Below are 16,419 nucleotides of genomic sequence, written 5' to 3' on the forward strand. Positions count from 1 at the left end.
TGTATTTCTTTTTGAGAAGTAATGAATGTGATAATACAAAAGGAATTAAAATCATAACTTTCCTTGACTTGGCCTCTGTAGCTTGTCTCTGTACTAACAGGTAGCTTAAATAGTAGAATTGAGCTTTGAGTTTCTGGCTGGTTTGTTCTTAGCGAGCTGAAAGTTAAGGGGTAGTTGAAAATTCCAGGTAGACTGAATGGTAGCTCCAATATGGCTATGGTACAGAGAAAAAGGTAACAAACAGTCACACAATAAGATAGGCCAGATCCTGTAAGAACTGGGAGGTTAAAAACATAGGTTAAAGAGGTCTGAAAACTTTTGATGTAGCTTAAAGAGGACTTTAATATGCCGAGTTTGTGTTTCCAAATAAAAATCACCCTGACTTATGATTACAAAACTTTTGCGAGCATTATTAATTCTGTAATACTGAAATACAAGCCTAGAAATGTGATTAATGTGATCCAGATAGGACTGGAATTTTTAAATTTGTAATATGCAAAGGCAGATGTATGAATAAGGCTGTATATAACTGTATTTTAAAAGTTATATGTTTTTTGATAGATAAGAGATTTTTTATATAGACAGTGCCATAAAGTATCGTAGACTATGCTCAGCCTGCCCACTCTACTTCCATTATGTTGTCTGCAGTGTTCATTCTAATTTGCCATGTATGTGTAGAGAAGGAATCAGAAACCTTAAGGGAAAAGAAAACACACAAATGCTATTAGAATCCACATTTTTTGAGCAGCAGGAAGTCAGTAGTAAGTGTCAGAGATTGATCAGGATTGTGTTCTCTATATAAACAACTGCCATCAGGTGTGACCTGGTACAAGGCCATCCGTGCACCCAAGCAGTAATTTGAGCAAGTGAGATTCTCAGGAAGACTAGAGAGGGAATAAATTATTGAAAAGTTTAGCTTCAAGTATAACAATCTTTCTGGCAGAGTTTTCAAAGAAACAGATATTGTTCTCTCATCCTAAATTAGATTTGTTTGTGGAATCAGGAAAAATTTAATAATTTATTTACAAACACACAAAAATATGTTGGTGAACCATTAGAAAAGCAGGAGGCCAGAGATGACCACAATGTAAAGAGTGCTGGCACGCGCGCGCACACACACACACACACACACACACGCATACACTTGAAATTTCCTTTCTAGAAACAATCCATAAAATAAAAAGGAAAGAATTCTATTACACAGGAAATGTTTTATTTTACCAGACATTCCAATTGTTCTAATCAAACCAAAACAATAAGTAAGAGACAGTTGGGCTGACCAAAAATATAGTTGTAACATTTTCATTTCTAGAGAGCTATTCTAAATAAATAGTCTAAACAAATGATCTCTATTCTTAAGACAGGAACTAAAAATTCACCCTACAATCTTGAGCCTTAGACACAATGCATCTTTTTTTTGGGGGGGGGGTGGGTCGGAAACTTCTTCCCCCTCTTCATTTTTTGTAATTTTGCCTTTTTTATTTTTTTTAAAAAAAAGTATCTTAAAGTATCTATACAGAGGGTTTTCGTTCTAACAAGGTAGCTTATAAGAACAATGCATCTTAATTTCATCTCTTTCATAATTCTTTCCCAGCTCTCTCACCCTTAATTTTCCTAGTTCAATTTTCACACACACACACACACACACACACACACACACACACACACACACACATCATGATGCTTTCTCCAACCCTTCCTCTCTTGATCCATCTTCCCCTCTCCTGTTGACAACCCCTGACACTACATGTGCCAGCTTCCTGGAATTCATTTGGGAAACTTCTTGTAACTGTGTTTATCAAATGGAACAGACTTTGGATCTAGGAGTTTGCCTTGTCACATGGCTTGCTGCCTTGCTATACATGTTCTTTCCTTTCTCTATAAAATTGAAGTTCTAGTTACACTTTACATCACTACATTTCTAAACTTTCCTTTGACAACATGGTCCCATCTTCAAAAAGAAATCTGTGGCTAGTAGTATGCAAGTCGACCTGATATAGATTACTCACAGATGGCTTGTTCTGTAGTGTCCTGTTCTCAGTGGCTGAGATGCAGATGTCTTGCGGGAGCTTCTGCAGTCATCTTGAACTCAGAGCCACAAACCTCCTGCTGCTATTGGTCCTTGGTTTGTCAACAAGAAGTTGCTAAAGTCTACATGCCTGTGACTTTATTCAAAATCACCAAGTTTTGAGATCTACATAGAGTATCTTTATATTATTAACCAGCCACTGATAATCCATGACCTTAAAAACCTTACTCTTTATTCAGATTAAGAATCAGTTTTGATTACAAAATTATCACTTTGGTTAGGAATCCATTTCAAAGCACTTACATACATTGTTAGCACAATTTGTGTCATTGTTTTAGAATTTTATATGCCTCAAATGGAGAGGTGAATGATAATTATTTAAAAATTGAAGTGCACTTTTGTTAGATAATGTTTGGGGAGAATAAGGAGACACTAGAAGGGAATATATGACCGAAAATGAGCTGTGCCAAAGGAGTTCTATATTTTCAGTCTTACAGTGTGTCATCAGTCATGAACCACAAACCCTCCATGGCTCTTCTGACTATTACAGGTGACCGCTGAGAGTTGAAATTAACCAGAGAAAGAAGAATATTGAGTAAGAAGAGATGTGACGATGTATATAAATAAATATGGACAATTTCCCTATTGGAACATTTTCCTATTGCTTTTTGGAAATGGAATTGAAATCTTAGTAAGAAAATTGTATTCTCCTTCTTTGCTTTTTAAGATTGAAAACTATGTGAGAGCAGGGGTCATGTCTAATTCATTTGCCTTCATATCCCCAAGTATTAAAGGCATCAGCTATGGTTTGGATACATGCTCTCCAAAAGTGCTTATGTGATAAGCTGGCCCTTTGGCATGGCATTACTGGGAGACAGTGAAGGTTTTAAAAGGTAGAGCCTAGGAGCTGGGAAGTTGGCTCAGTGGTAGAGCGCTTGCCTTCCATGCCTGAGGTGCTGGGTTCGATTCCTCAGCACCACATAAGCAAAAAGAAAAAAGCCAGAGTGGCACTGTGGCTCAAATGGTAGAGCGCTAGCCTTGAGCTGAAGAGCTGAGGGACAGCGCCCAGGCCAGAGTTCAGGCCCCACGAACGGACCCCCCAAAAAACAAAACAAAAAAGGTAGAACCTAGCGGAAGGTCTTTAGGTGATTGGGGGAGCCCTTGACAATGAAAACAACACCCCAGTTTCTTCCTTCCTTTCTCTTTTGCCACCAGATCATAACTTGAGCAGGTTTCCTCTGTCATGTGCTTATTTATGATATGCTGCTTTGTCACAAGCCTAAAATCAACAAGACCAACAAATCATGGATGGCAACCGACAGAACTGTGCTCTAAAACAATCCTTTTTCCTTTATAAATTCATTAACTTGGGAATTTGTTCCAGTGATAGAACAAATCTCATTAACATGATAGGATTAGGAAAAAGCTCTTTCTACCAGGCAGTGGAGGAAGGCATAGGTAATATCTATTCCTGGCACTCTCCTGGATCTCCCATGGCTGAGGTACTGGGAGCAGCATCCAGAGCAGAGCAGGAACAGTGCCTTCCAACGCCTGAGCAGGGCCTGAGCAGGGGCAGAGCAGGGCCTGAACAGGGCTGCCATGTTTAGGTGCTGCCCTTCCTAGGCAAAGAGTACCACTTCCTGCAGGCATCCCGCCGGTGATGTCTTCTAGCCCTAGTTCAGGGAAGGATCCTCTTGCTGTGCTCACATGAAAGGACTGGAAGGCCAGCTCACTTTCAAAGACAAGCAGCTCATGAATTTTCATCACAGGCTCGAATGCAGATACAGGTCAAGGGGAGTTCCAGCGCACATGGGAGGCAGTCTCCAAGCCTCCTCCTCCCTGAGGGGCAAAGTCGGAAGAGAGGGGCACTTGTAAGTTTCACATTTTCAGTAAAGCTGTCAAGATGAATTAAGCAGAGAGGGGTAAGGGAAGCAGCGGTTCTGAGTGGAAGCTTAAAAACAAACAATTGTCTGTAACATCAATACTAGACGCACAATTACAAATAATTTTAGAAAATAGCTATGTGCCTAGGGAAAGGGAAGTTGTTCACTGAAGAATTTTTTCCACATTTTCATTCATTTCTGCATCTTACAATGAAGGAGAAATGAATTTTTTTGGGGGGGGGCTTCTTTGATTACCAAATCTGGTAATAATTATCCAGTATTACATCAGTGTCCAGCAAGTGTCTTTGCATGAATGTAGATGGGCGAGCCCACAGTGTGAAACAAGAAGAGTATCAACAAAAAAGTAACTGGTGACATTGTTCAAATGCTCACCTTATCAAGTGCTTTAACTTCCTAATATTTAACTACACCGACATTTCTTTTTCATGTTTTTTTTTAAATTGTGAAAATACTGTACAGAGGAGTTACAATTACATGGGCAAGATAATGAGTACATCTCTTTTCTTTTTTTTGGGGGGGGGGTCCGGGTTGGGGCCTGAACTCTGGGCCTGGGCTCTTCAGCTCAAGGCTAGCGCTCTACCACCTGAGCCACAGCGCTACTTCCGGCTTTTTTCTTTTTGCTTATGTGGTGCTGAGGAATCAAACCCAGGGCCTCAGGCATGCAAGGCAAGCACTCTACCACTGAGCTGCCTTCCCATTATCAAGCATTGTTGCCTCCTCCTTTGTTTCCCCTTCCCATCCCTTCATATCCCCCCCCCCCAAAGTTGTAAAGGTCATTTTCAACATAACTTCTTGTACATCTCATCGTTGTAATGGGTTCACCTGTATCCCTAGTTAAACTATTTGTTTTTGCCCTTCCCCTCCACAAATTATACCGACATCAAATACAGTGAAAGCAGGGGTTGTATCGTGGGGGAGGGACATACAAAGCAACAAAGAAATCATCTTATAAATATGTTAGAAGCAATCACATGAAAGAAAAAACATTTGAATCTTATCTTGGGGTTCAATTTGCCTAACATCAACTTATCTGACCTTTTCTGCTTGTCTCATACATATACTAGATATTGCAAATAAGGGAAACCATGGGGCCTATGTTTCTTTGGGCTTGGCTTACTTCACTTAATATAATTTTTTCCTAGTCTTTCCATTTCCCAATAAATGGGGCAATGGGGCAATGTCATTCTTTCTGACAGAGGCATAGAATTCCATTGTGTCTATATATACCACATTTTCTTGATCCATTCATCTGGTGAGGGGCATCTGGGTTGGGTCCATATCTTAGCCATGGTAAATAATACACCGACATTTCTTATGTAGCATTGCATCTCAGGAACCCAAAAAGCTTCTGTTCAGACCACAGCTCCCATCTTAATCATTATGCTTCAACATTTTCATCTTTAAAAAGGTGAAAAACTGTCACAACTCATAGAGTCATTCTGAGAATTACATGAGCATCCACATTTATATTGGACACTGTCTTAAGTGTTGCAAGTATGTTTTGTTTAATTCTTAAAAGAAGCACTGTCAATAAATTCTAAACCTGATTGACATAAAATAAGCAAATCAAATTAGGCATAGAAAGTATTGAATGACTTGGGTGCCTGTCAATTCTCTGCTTTGTGCTGCAGCACCTGTAGCCCAACCCTTTTAATGTGTCCCTGCTGTGATGCATAGGACCACTCACAAGAAGAAGAATAAAGTAGTCCATTTAGATTTAAAAAAACAAAAAACAAAAAACGAAGGGGGTCAATGACCAAAACAACTCCCAGAAAAGCAGAACCTGCCTTGGTTTTGGTGAGTTATGCTTCTTTTTTTCAATTGTACGTGTCATTTCCCCATATTTCCCTTCTGCCATTTGGCATATGCATGTGATTGGAAAGCAACATTGCACAGGATTTAACGGTTCCTGTGGCCTTCTTTGGGGACTGCTTCACACAAATTCGGTGAGAACTTATCTTCCTAACAGAATGTCTGTCACTGACAATTATGGTGATGCTCAGCCCAGGCCCACATGTGAACTCAGACCGTCAACATGCATTTCTCAAGTTTTATGATTCAAGGAGGAAACATCAGGCTTGAATGAAAAAAATCCATTTTTTTCCAACTACTACAACTGTGCCCACATTAGAAATGGGGGTCTTCTGGTCTCCATAAGTTAGTATAAGTCACTTTCTTATAACTAGGCGAACAAGCCACAATCCACTGCTATAAAATGGGTCACTGCTTCAGTAAAAGAGGGCCTTGTTCTTAATTTATTTGGATCCCAAATCAAATCATGGAGTATTAAAGACTTTTTCTCAGGGCTTAGTAGCCTCCCTTTTGGGGGGAGGGCTTTAGAAAAGCATGATTTGTGCGGCGCTGTCCAGTTGAACTGAATTCCTTTGTTAAGAAGATGACGAGAACATTTAAACACCCCATACCAGCTTTCTGAAAACTTTTCTATGGAATATTCTACATTTATAAGCAATTTTGCCAAGTGTGCTTGAGGTTTGGAGTTGAAGATGAAGGCTACCACCTAAAGAGATTGTTTATTATATTCACAGTGACAATTTTTATGTGTTTCCTGAAAACTTGATAGGAACCTTGCCCTTTCAAATTTCAGGTTAATGGGTTAAGTCACAGCCCTGAAAGCAAACATTTAAAATAAGACCATCAGCATCCCATTATATTTGTCATTTTCCATGTAAGTTCTTATAAAAATTTTATAAGAACTCTTACATCAAAGCTATAACACAATGTATAGATCTCAATGCTTATTGTAGAACTAACTGGTATACATAAAATATTTTTAAATCTGTAAAGTATTAAATTTAATATTTAGATGTTGAATAACGCAAGATTAGGAAATCTCACCTAAGTCAGTATATTAGAAAAACATTCAGGATAAAACAAACCTTACTGAGATTTAGATCTAGGATAAACTAAAGTATTATCCTTCTCCTGTTTGTGGAGAATAGAATAATCACATGTTGTCAAGCACCAGTGGCTCATACCTATAATCCTAGTTACTCAAGAAGCTGAGATATGAGGGTTCTAGTTCAAAGCAAGCCTGGACAGGAAAGTATCTGAGACTCTTATTTATAATTAATCAGCAAAAAAAAAACCCCTGGATATGTAGTTGTGGCTCAGTGGTAGAGCACTAGACTTGAATGAAAAAGCTTAGAGACAATGCTGAGGACCTGGATCAAACCCTCTTCCTTCTCCCTCTCCCTTCCCCCATCCCCTCTCTCTCTCTCACACACACACACACAATCACCTGTTGAGATAATAGATCATCGTTCTTTCTTTGAACTTCCCTTCATTCTCTATTAGTATAAAGATCATGTAACTTCATAGCAAGTGGAAGATAAAACCATTTCCTCAGCTACCATCAAATGCATTCTTTTGTATGAGAATTAACAGCAGAAAACTCAGCATTCAATGACTTTACCAATTCCTCCCATGAAGTAAAACTCCAGCCAGTGTCAGCTAATATCACCTAATTGTTACTGAGCACATACTATATGCTAAGTGCTTTGCTTATATTATTTCATCCAATTCCTGTGCAATTAGCCATCCACTCTACTTCAATTCTAAAATTAGTCTACATCATAGTTGCCACTAGCTGATATTCATTAGGCATTTACTATGCACTAAATGATTTCCTTGCAACATTTCCATTTAATCTTCACACCAATCTTCTAGTCTTATAATCACAGATGATTCTATTTTATCTTGATTTGCTTGGGGAATCCAGCGACACACATATTACTTTCTCCCCTACATGCAATGCTCTGCCTTGCTGGGCTGCAACTGTAAAATGAAATGGTTAAAGGGAAGAAGATGAAGAAGAAATAAAAGTAGTGAGGAAAGAGAGAAGGAAGAAGGAAGAAAGGCTGATGCGGTGACCGCCTACTATGTGAGACAACTCCAGCTTCATTTCTCTTCATACTTGCTGTGAACTTTAAGATGAGTACACTTATTTTTTTATGATAAAAGCCAGTCAGATGCTGTGGTTCATGTCTGTAATCCTATCTACTTGGGAATTAGAGATCAGATGGGACTGGGTTTGAGGCTATCCTGGGAAAGAATACATTAGATTGCATCCCATCCCATAAAAACTGAGCCTATTAGTCCCTCTCTGTCATTTCAGCTGGGTGGTGAGCATAACTAGGAAGATTACAGTTCAGTCCAGCTAAGGCATAAACACAATATTCTAGTGAAAAATAAATAAGAACAAAAAGGCTGAGGTATCAATTTTTGGAATGCCAGCTTAGCAAGTATAAGGCTCTGGGTATAACCTTCCATATTGCCAAAGGTAGGAGAGAGAGAACAGAGAGAGAGGAGAAAAAAGAAAAAAAAAGAAGAGAGAGGAGAGAAATAAAGCAAAAGAGAGAAAGAAAGGAAGGGAGGAGAGACAGAGAAAGAGAAAAAGACAGGAAGGAAGGAAAGAAAGAAAGACAGAAAGGAAGGAAGAAAGACAGGAAGGAAGGAAAGAAGGAAGGAAGTCAGGAAGGAAGAAGGAAGGGAGGAAGGCAGGCAGGCAGGCAGGCACTTGCTAAGGTTAAATAATTCCACCAAATACTCTTGCACCACAACTGAGGTTGTCAAATATTGAAATCTTGAGTTTAAATTCCTGAGTCAAGTGAGGCTCTGGTGGCTCATGTGTTGAGATCTGTGTATTGTGACTTCCAGCCCTGGAAGGAAACTCTGTGAGACTCTTATAAATGATTCAAAAAAATAGAAAAAAAAAGCTGAAAGTGGCACTGTGGCTCAAGTGATAGAGTGCTAGCCTTGAGTACAGAAAGGGCTCAGGGACAGAGTCCAGGCCCTGAGTTCAAGATGGCAAAACTAACTAACTAAATAACTTACTAACTAACTAACTAACTTACTAACTAAATGAATGAATGAATGAATGAATGAATAATCCTGAGTCCTCAGGCCTGGCAAACACATAGAACCACAGCCCCAAACCTGAAGAAACAGGCTGAGCCTTGGATCTTCCTCTGAAAAAATGTTTTCCCAAGACCCTGTTGGGGGAAGCAACATCAGGAGGAGAGCCAGTTCAGCCTGGTGGTTCCTTCCTGCCTTCTCTGGAGAGGACAAACTCATACCATATGGCGACTCACCGCAGGAGATCTAGCCTGTTCGCTTTGTCAATCAAGTGGATTATCCAGACCCAGGAAAGGGTAATGGCCATATTGCCACTTACAGCTTACATAATGGCTACTTTTCTTTTCTTTGAGACCATGTATTGTGTTTCATGTAATCCTGCTACTGTAGCTTCCATCTTAATATTAAAGGAAAAACCTCTATTTTTCCTTATTAAAAAAACGACCTGTTCAGGGGAACCACAAGAAGGGTGTGGCAGATATATATATATATATATATATATATATATATATATATATATATATATATGTTGATTATCTAATTACCACCATTCAGGTCTAACACAAATACATGAAAAGACAAGACAGAGAATGCTTATTCGACTATGTGATTAGATATTCTAGACAATTGCTACTTCTCCATTAATTTCAGTTTAATCCTTGCACTGAACTTCCACCTCCATTTCTTCCGACTCCCTATTCTGTGCCCTCTTTTTCAAATTCTTTCTATAAGAAGGTAACTTTTAGTTACATCAGTCCTTTAGGCCTTGGCACTGGCTTTTCCATCAGTAATTTGGCTCACGCTAGCCTTTACCTATGATTTCTAAGGTCAGGTCTTTAGTCATTTAAAATAAAGCATCTCTCTCGCCCTAATATTTTGTATTCAAATATTAAAAGATTGCTTAACTTTAAGTGCGCTTCTAGTTTGGTTTATGTTATCATTTGAGAAGAGTTAAAGTACCAGAGGAAGTTGATAAATGGTTTTAAGAGTCAAATATAGGCATAATCTCAAGTAAATTGAATTGATTGGATAAAATATCCACCAGGAAGCATTGCAAAAAACAAAGATTTTGTTTTATCCCTTAGCCCTGAGATGCAGCCTCTAGTATAAAGTAAAATTAGAAACTTGTTACAAGTATGCAGGATGTTTATGAAGGCTAAGGAATTTTTAAAAGCAATATTTAAATATTTTTAAAACATGCCTGATGCAGAGGAAAAGATTTCACTTTCCCTTTAGAGTTACTGAGGTGCAAGATAAGTCTAGGCAAGTTCACCCGGCCATGTATATTTTACAGCAAACATGTCATTTTAGACATCTTTCAAAATGTATCTGGAATATGGAAAGCAATCCTACTGAGCTCTTGTTTGGCATAGCTCATTGACATATTTATGTTGTAAAATGAACCAGATCAGGGCAACTATGAGTGTGAGGGTTTTATTCTGTTTGAATGAATGGAGTCTGGAAATGTTCAATAAATACAAAAATAAAATGTTATGTATAGTGCCTTTCTATAATTACATTGGTTTCAAAATTAAAAACAAGAAGAGAGTGAGTCATCTGGAGGGTATTTTTGTATACCATTTTCAGAGGTATTGCAATAAATGGCCATTGTGTTGGAATGTAAGGTCTAAGAAGAAGTTTCCTCTCATTTTAAATGCTATCAAATTTTTGAGAGTCAAGAACTAATCAGAACCTGAACCACAAAGGTCTCTCCTAAAACAATGGCAAGAAACAATAGTATAAATTTTACATACATGAAAGAACTTGGATAAAACACAAAAGTTTGGTTATTTAGTGATAATGTAACAATTATTGTTCAATTAGAACAGGCTATTGTCTTGGAAATTCAATATAATTTGAATTTGTTTTCTCATATTATTATTCTCTACACTCCGCGAAGTAAAATTGTGTGGTTGCAATGACACTTTTTTTAACATTGTACCTGAATTAAAATGCAACAGCATTTTAAAATTGCAATCTCCAGGGAATAGATTATTTTTACAATAGTTAAACTTCTTAGCCAAGATACAAATGTAATATTACAAAGGATGAAAGGAAAGCAGAATATTGAAATCTTAGGTTGAGAACTAGCAAAATATTGTGCTGTTAAATGAAGATAGAAGTGAGGATTTGTCTCTCAGCAGTAAGAAGTCCTATCAAACTATACCTTGAGAAAGTTTTCCAAAGTTCTCTTTCTTTACATTCTTAAACATCTTCGGGTGTATCAATTCCAGCAATATTTTGGCAGCTTAAAATTACACCATTCTGACCTTGACATTAGTATTCAGCTGCTCTGATGATAGAATGACAGCTCCTCCATCCTAGTGGGTGAGCTTGCGAGCTTTTACTTTCATGACTATGGAGTTTCTGTCAAATGTGCTTCCAGCTGAATGATCACATTCTTTTGAATTATGAAGTGGCTGCACACTGTGCTAATTGGGTCTGTGCTGATGTCACTGATAAGGATTAAACAGCTGCGATTGTCTAAGTCACAAACAGATGTAATTTTATTATACACCTATATTCCTCTTGGTGTAATCCAGAACTGTGGCCATGCTGAATTGTTTGGCTTAATTAAAATGGTCATTAAAGACATTAAGATGAATGAAGAGGCAAATCATAAAGAGAGGAATGTACTTGCTAAGTGGTACTATAATAAAAGGTTAGATATGACTGCTTTTGAAAATTACTTATGAACTGTGACTGGAATGTTTGGGAGTACAGAAAATTTAGAAGAATTTCAATATTTGTGATTTGTTGATCAAACTACAGAAAGTATAAGAAACAGTGCTGTGAAATAACCTAGCGTTTTGTGTATTATGAATCCTTTCCCACATTCAAAAACCTTTTAAGTAGGAAGCTTTCTTTCTAAAAGTCAGATAAAATGAGAGATGTGTGTGTGTGTGTGTGTGTGTGTGTGTGCGTGTGTGCGTGTGTGTGTGTGTGTGTGTGTCATGGGGCTTGAACTCTGGGGCAGGGTGTTCTCCCTCAGCTCAAAGCCCAAAGAAGCACTCTTTCACTTGAGCCACAGAGCCACTTCCTGTTTTCTGGTGACTTATTGGAGGTAAGAGTCTCACAGACTTTCCTATCTGCACTGGCTTTAAACCACAATAATGAGAGGATTTTTATACTCCAGCTAGTACAGGGTAATTTGTTTGTGGTGTTTGTTAACTAATTACTGTCTGATATAAATATAACACTCAAAGTAAGATTTCAGAGGACAGAAAGAAACTTCTACAGCGTAGTTCAGAATTATCTGATGACAAAATTGTACTGATAGTTTAATTTGGTGAAACAGAATCAAATAGTTAAACATCTGACAATTATTAAAATATATAATTACTAATAAAAGAAATACAATTATTACATTGTACTGGATACAAATCTTTCTACTGAGTAGCTACATGGTTTTAATATGAGTATGCTGATGATTCATGTCAAATGCTTGTATCATGAAATATTTGATATATAAAAACAGGCTTAGGAATAAATATTTAAAATCAAGAGAGAGTTTAAAGGCTTTTCAAATAACTAACACTTTGCATTATTGACTTACAGTAATAACACAAAATCTGGTCTATTGATTGGGATCAGGTCTTAAATTTTGCCTGGGCTGGTCTCCCATTGTCATCTTCTTCATTTCTGTCTTTTAAGTAACTTGAATTACAGGCATGAGAAATTGCACCTGGCCTAAAGTCTGTTTTATCAAGTGAAATATTGATGTTAAGATTGTCAGTATTAATAAATATCTACATATATGTCTATAAACATATCTATAACTGTTTTTGTATAGATACATGTATATATGCACATATATATACATACATACATACATACATATGTATGGATGCCTATATAAACCTTTAACTTTGAAAATCCTTTCTACATATTATTGGAAATAATTCTGTCCCTCTCACAAAAATACATGCATTTTTCTTATTTAGATGACTTCTTACTAAATGAAAAACATTCTCTGTATGTTTTTAGTTTTATACAATCATAAAAATTAGATTATTTTTAAACTTTATATATAAGTTGGCAAAAAGGAGGAAGATGTATTAATTAAAAATGAAAACAAGAACAGTAGAAATGCAAGTCAATAAAAGATGAAAGAATTTTCTAGTGATTAAGTTAAAAGACTGAGGGATTAAATTCCTCCTAAGAACCAGTTAATGATGTTGATTATACAGGTCTCATTATACTATCAATTATTAATCCATCTTCAAATAAGAAAATTGTAAGTCTTAATTGTTTTGTACAAAATATTTGATGACTATTACTAGAGGAAGTGGAGATCAATATTATTGCCTTTAAATTATCCAATATAATTCTAATTCCCTTTTATCTTATTTAGTTTGGAAGTAATTTTTAAATATATTTGGCAAGTTTTATGTTGTTTTCTGTTAATAGGAAATAAATAGAAGTCCAGAATATTGTCAATGCCTCCTCAAAAATGCTAAGAAAAATTTATTTCACAGCCAAATATGTCATGCAGAATTTGCTTTGTATTTGCTTTTGTGTTGATTCTACACTTATTAAAGTTTCTCATTCACTTTGTAAAAAAATTATATTTTGAAATCAACTTCAAGAATTACTATATTTAAACATCTTTGATGTAAGAATGATGACTATATATCTCATTTTGTGGATGAGAATACTGAGACTTGTTCAATTGTCCTATGAATCAGGAGTGACATATAGTGTCGGAATGATAAGCCATTTTTCTTAGTTTTTGATCTTTTTTTGTCTTTGCATCTCTTTCAGGCTTCTTCATCAATTTGGATTGGAAGTCAAATTTCTTTGCTTATTGCAAGGACAATTACAATTTAATGATATGACTATTATAATGTGTGTGTGTGTGTGTGTGTGTGTGTGTGTGTGTGTGTGTGTGTGTGCATGTGCGTGTATGTGTGAGTGAGATGCTGGGTACAAGTGGCTCACACCTATTACACTAGCTACTCAGGAGGCTCAGATCTGAGGATCACAGTTCCAAGCCATTCTAAACTGGACTGCTTAGGAGATTCTTGTCTCCAGATAGCCACAGGATGACCCATTGCAACAATAATACTCATAAGACACTGTGTTGGAAATGAACTTTACAACTCTGGGGCAGGGGGAGGAATGGGAGGAGGTGAGGGTGGGAAGGGATAATAGGAAAAAAGCAAAGGAGGGGGTAAAAATTCTCAACAAGAAATGTACTCATCACCTTACTGATGTAACTGTAACCCCTCTGTACATCATCTTTATAAGAAAATAAAATTTAAAAAGACAGAAATGGAGCTGTGGCTCAAGTGGCAGAGCGCTAGCCTTGGGCGAAAATGTTCAGGGACAGCTCCCAGATCCTAAGTTCATGCTGCATAACTGGTACCAAAAATGAAAAAATAAAGTATGAGCATGTGTGTGTGTATGAGTGTGTATATGCATATATATGTACACATGTATACATGTATATTTCCTTCACTTTTGACCCCAAAGTACATGCATTCCATACCTGAAGCACACTTTTCATGTTGATATGTAGTAACTCATTTAGACTTTAATTTGTGAGTCAGTGACACAAAACAACCAAATTAAGATGATTCATTAAGTTGCAAGAAAATTGGTGTTAAATGTTAATTTTCACTTCTGAGTCTTACTTGAATATGCTCTTATTGCAAAAACATACTAACCTTAATTGTTCAGAAAGGCAAAGTGTCTCTCAGTATCTTCCAGTTGAATCAAAGTTGTTTTCAGTTAGTTACTGTTATTTGTATTTATACCAGAACAAGATAAAACAAAAAAAATTCTAAATCTGAAAGATCAGAGCATAATATAGCAAGAAGTTTTCCCTGGCTAAGAACATTACAGAAGGTAGGGAAATAGGGGCTGTGGAGAAATCTGGGTGAAGTGTTGTACCCTGAAAGTTACCAGAATTATTATTAGCAGCAGGACAAAGAGACTACTTTCTCTCCAAGTGTTGATAATATGATGGTGTATATCACTCTATAATGTCTACCTTCTTATGTACCATCTGTATTGGTGTTGGAATTATTTTGATCATGGTATTTATTAATTCCACAGCTTCTCATTTTCATTCACTCTGAATGATCAGAAATATAAATTCATTAATTCCACAGCTTCTCATTTTCATTCACTCTGAATGATCAGAAATATAATTCATTAATTCCACAGTTTCTCATTTTCATTCACTCTGAATGATCAGAAATATAAATTATATTCACTAACTAAAAGACTAGAGTTGTAAAATGTTGTTTGTAAGATTCACTGAAAATAAACTATACTTCATATAATACTAGCTTCTTTCTCTAAAAGTAATCAGCATCATGTTGTCATTATTTCAATGTGATACCTTAGTAAATGGACAGTATGTTAATGACATAATTACATCTTGAATAACTTCTGTCAGAACTGTACTAATACACACTTGTGAAAATTGTCCCCTGAAGAGAATATACTGGTACAAGAAGTGATCCAAGTCACTTTAGATGATTATCATTGAAGTGATACAAAGAGTTGATTATCGTACACTAATGCTCTTAAAAATAACCCAAGAATTATGTTAGGGATTTCTAACTGGCTTTCTAAATTTTATTAGTATTAATTATACAAGGGTGTACTATTTTGATATGTCCATATATTCCTCCAGTGCATCTTAGACACACATAGTCCATATTTATTCATGAACTTGGTAAGCATTCGGGTGCGTTTCAAAGGCTCCCCTGAAAGTGGGAACCCATATCCACAACACCCAATACACACGTGTACAGGTTTGCTGTTGAAGGCACCTCCTCTCACCTTTCAGAGACAAGCATGGCTCTCCGGAGATGACTGTCTTCCTAAGCTGACTCCCTCCTGTGGCACAAAAGCTTTAAATCTTATTACCATTGGCATTTGCTCTTTATGAGATGATAATCATAACATCAGTCAAATGCTGATTTAAAAATCATTTTTGTTCTACCAACTTTTTCCAAGGTCAAGTTGTTGTTATAACTGGGATAGAATATGTTGGATCAATGTGAACACCATTGAGAGGGCTGTTGCATTTAGAGCTAAAATTAATTAGGATCTTGTTCATGCTACTTCATCACAATGACATGCGAACACTCCTTAGAAATGCAGCTATGATTTCTGCTTGAATAAAATGAAGAACTTCATGTTTGCTAAGAGCTGTGCTGTTCAAACATCAGGCCACTGAGATAGAAGGCCTAACGATGAAGAAAAGCAAAGAGAAAGTGAGGAGCCAGCTAGCCATCTGGATAGGGCAGGGCCAAAAGAATTAATGGAGGTTGTAAAACCAGAGGAAATGTTGCAAGATATAGGAAGATTCTATCAAAGGATCAGCAGTCGAGAGGTCCAAGGAGGCAGAAAGGCAGCTTTACAGAGTTGAGAAAGAAGGATAATCTCAGTAGTCAGATCCTGGGAAGAGATGGAAGAAGGGAAATCTAGGGATCTGTCCCCTGCCATTCAATAATTTCTACCAGGAGGACTTCGTTGAAAGGAAGCAACACAGGTTATAGAACCCAAACCTGGAAATCTAGTGATGTTTATTTTATTTAAAGAGTATCTTCAAATTACTTCTAGATAAACAATGTTTTCTTGAGACAGGAAGTT

This window comes from Dipodomys merriami, unplaced genomic scaffold (genome assembly GCF_024711535.1).
Source record: "Dipodomys merriami isolate MVZ:Mamm:240054 unplaced genomic scaffold, mDipMer1.0.p SCAF_12, whole genome shotgun sequence".
Lineage (NCBI taxonomy): Eukaryota > Metazoa > Chordata > Mammalia > Rodentia > Heteromyidae > Dipodomys > Dipodomys merriami.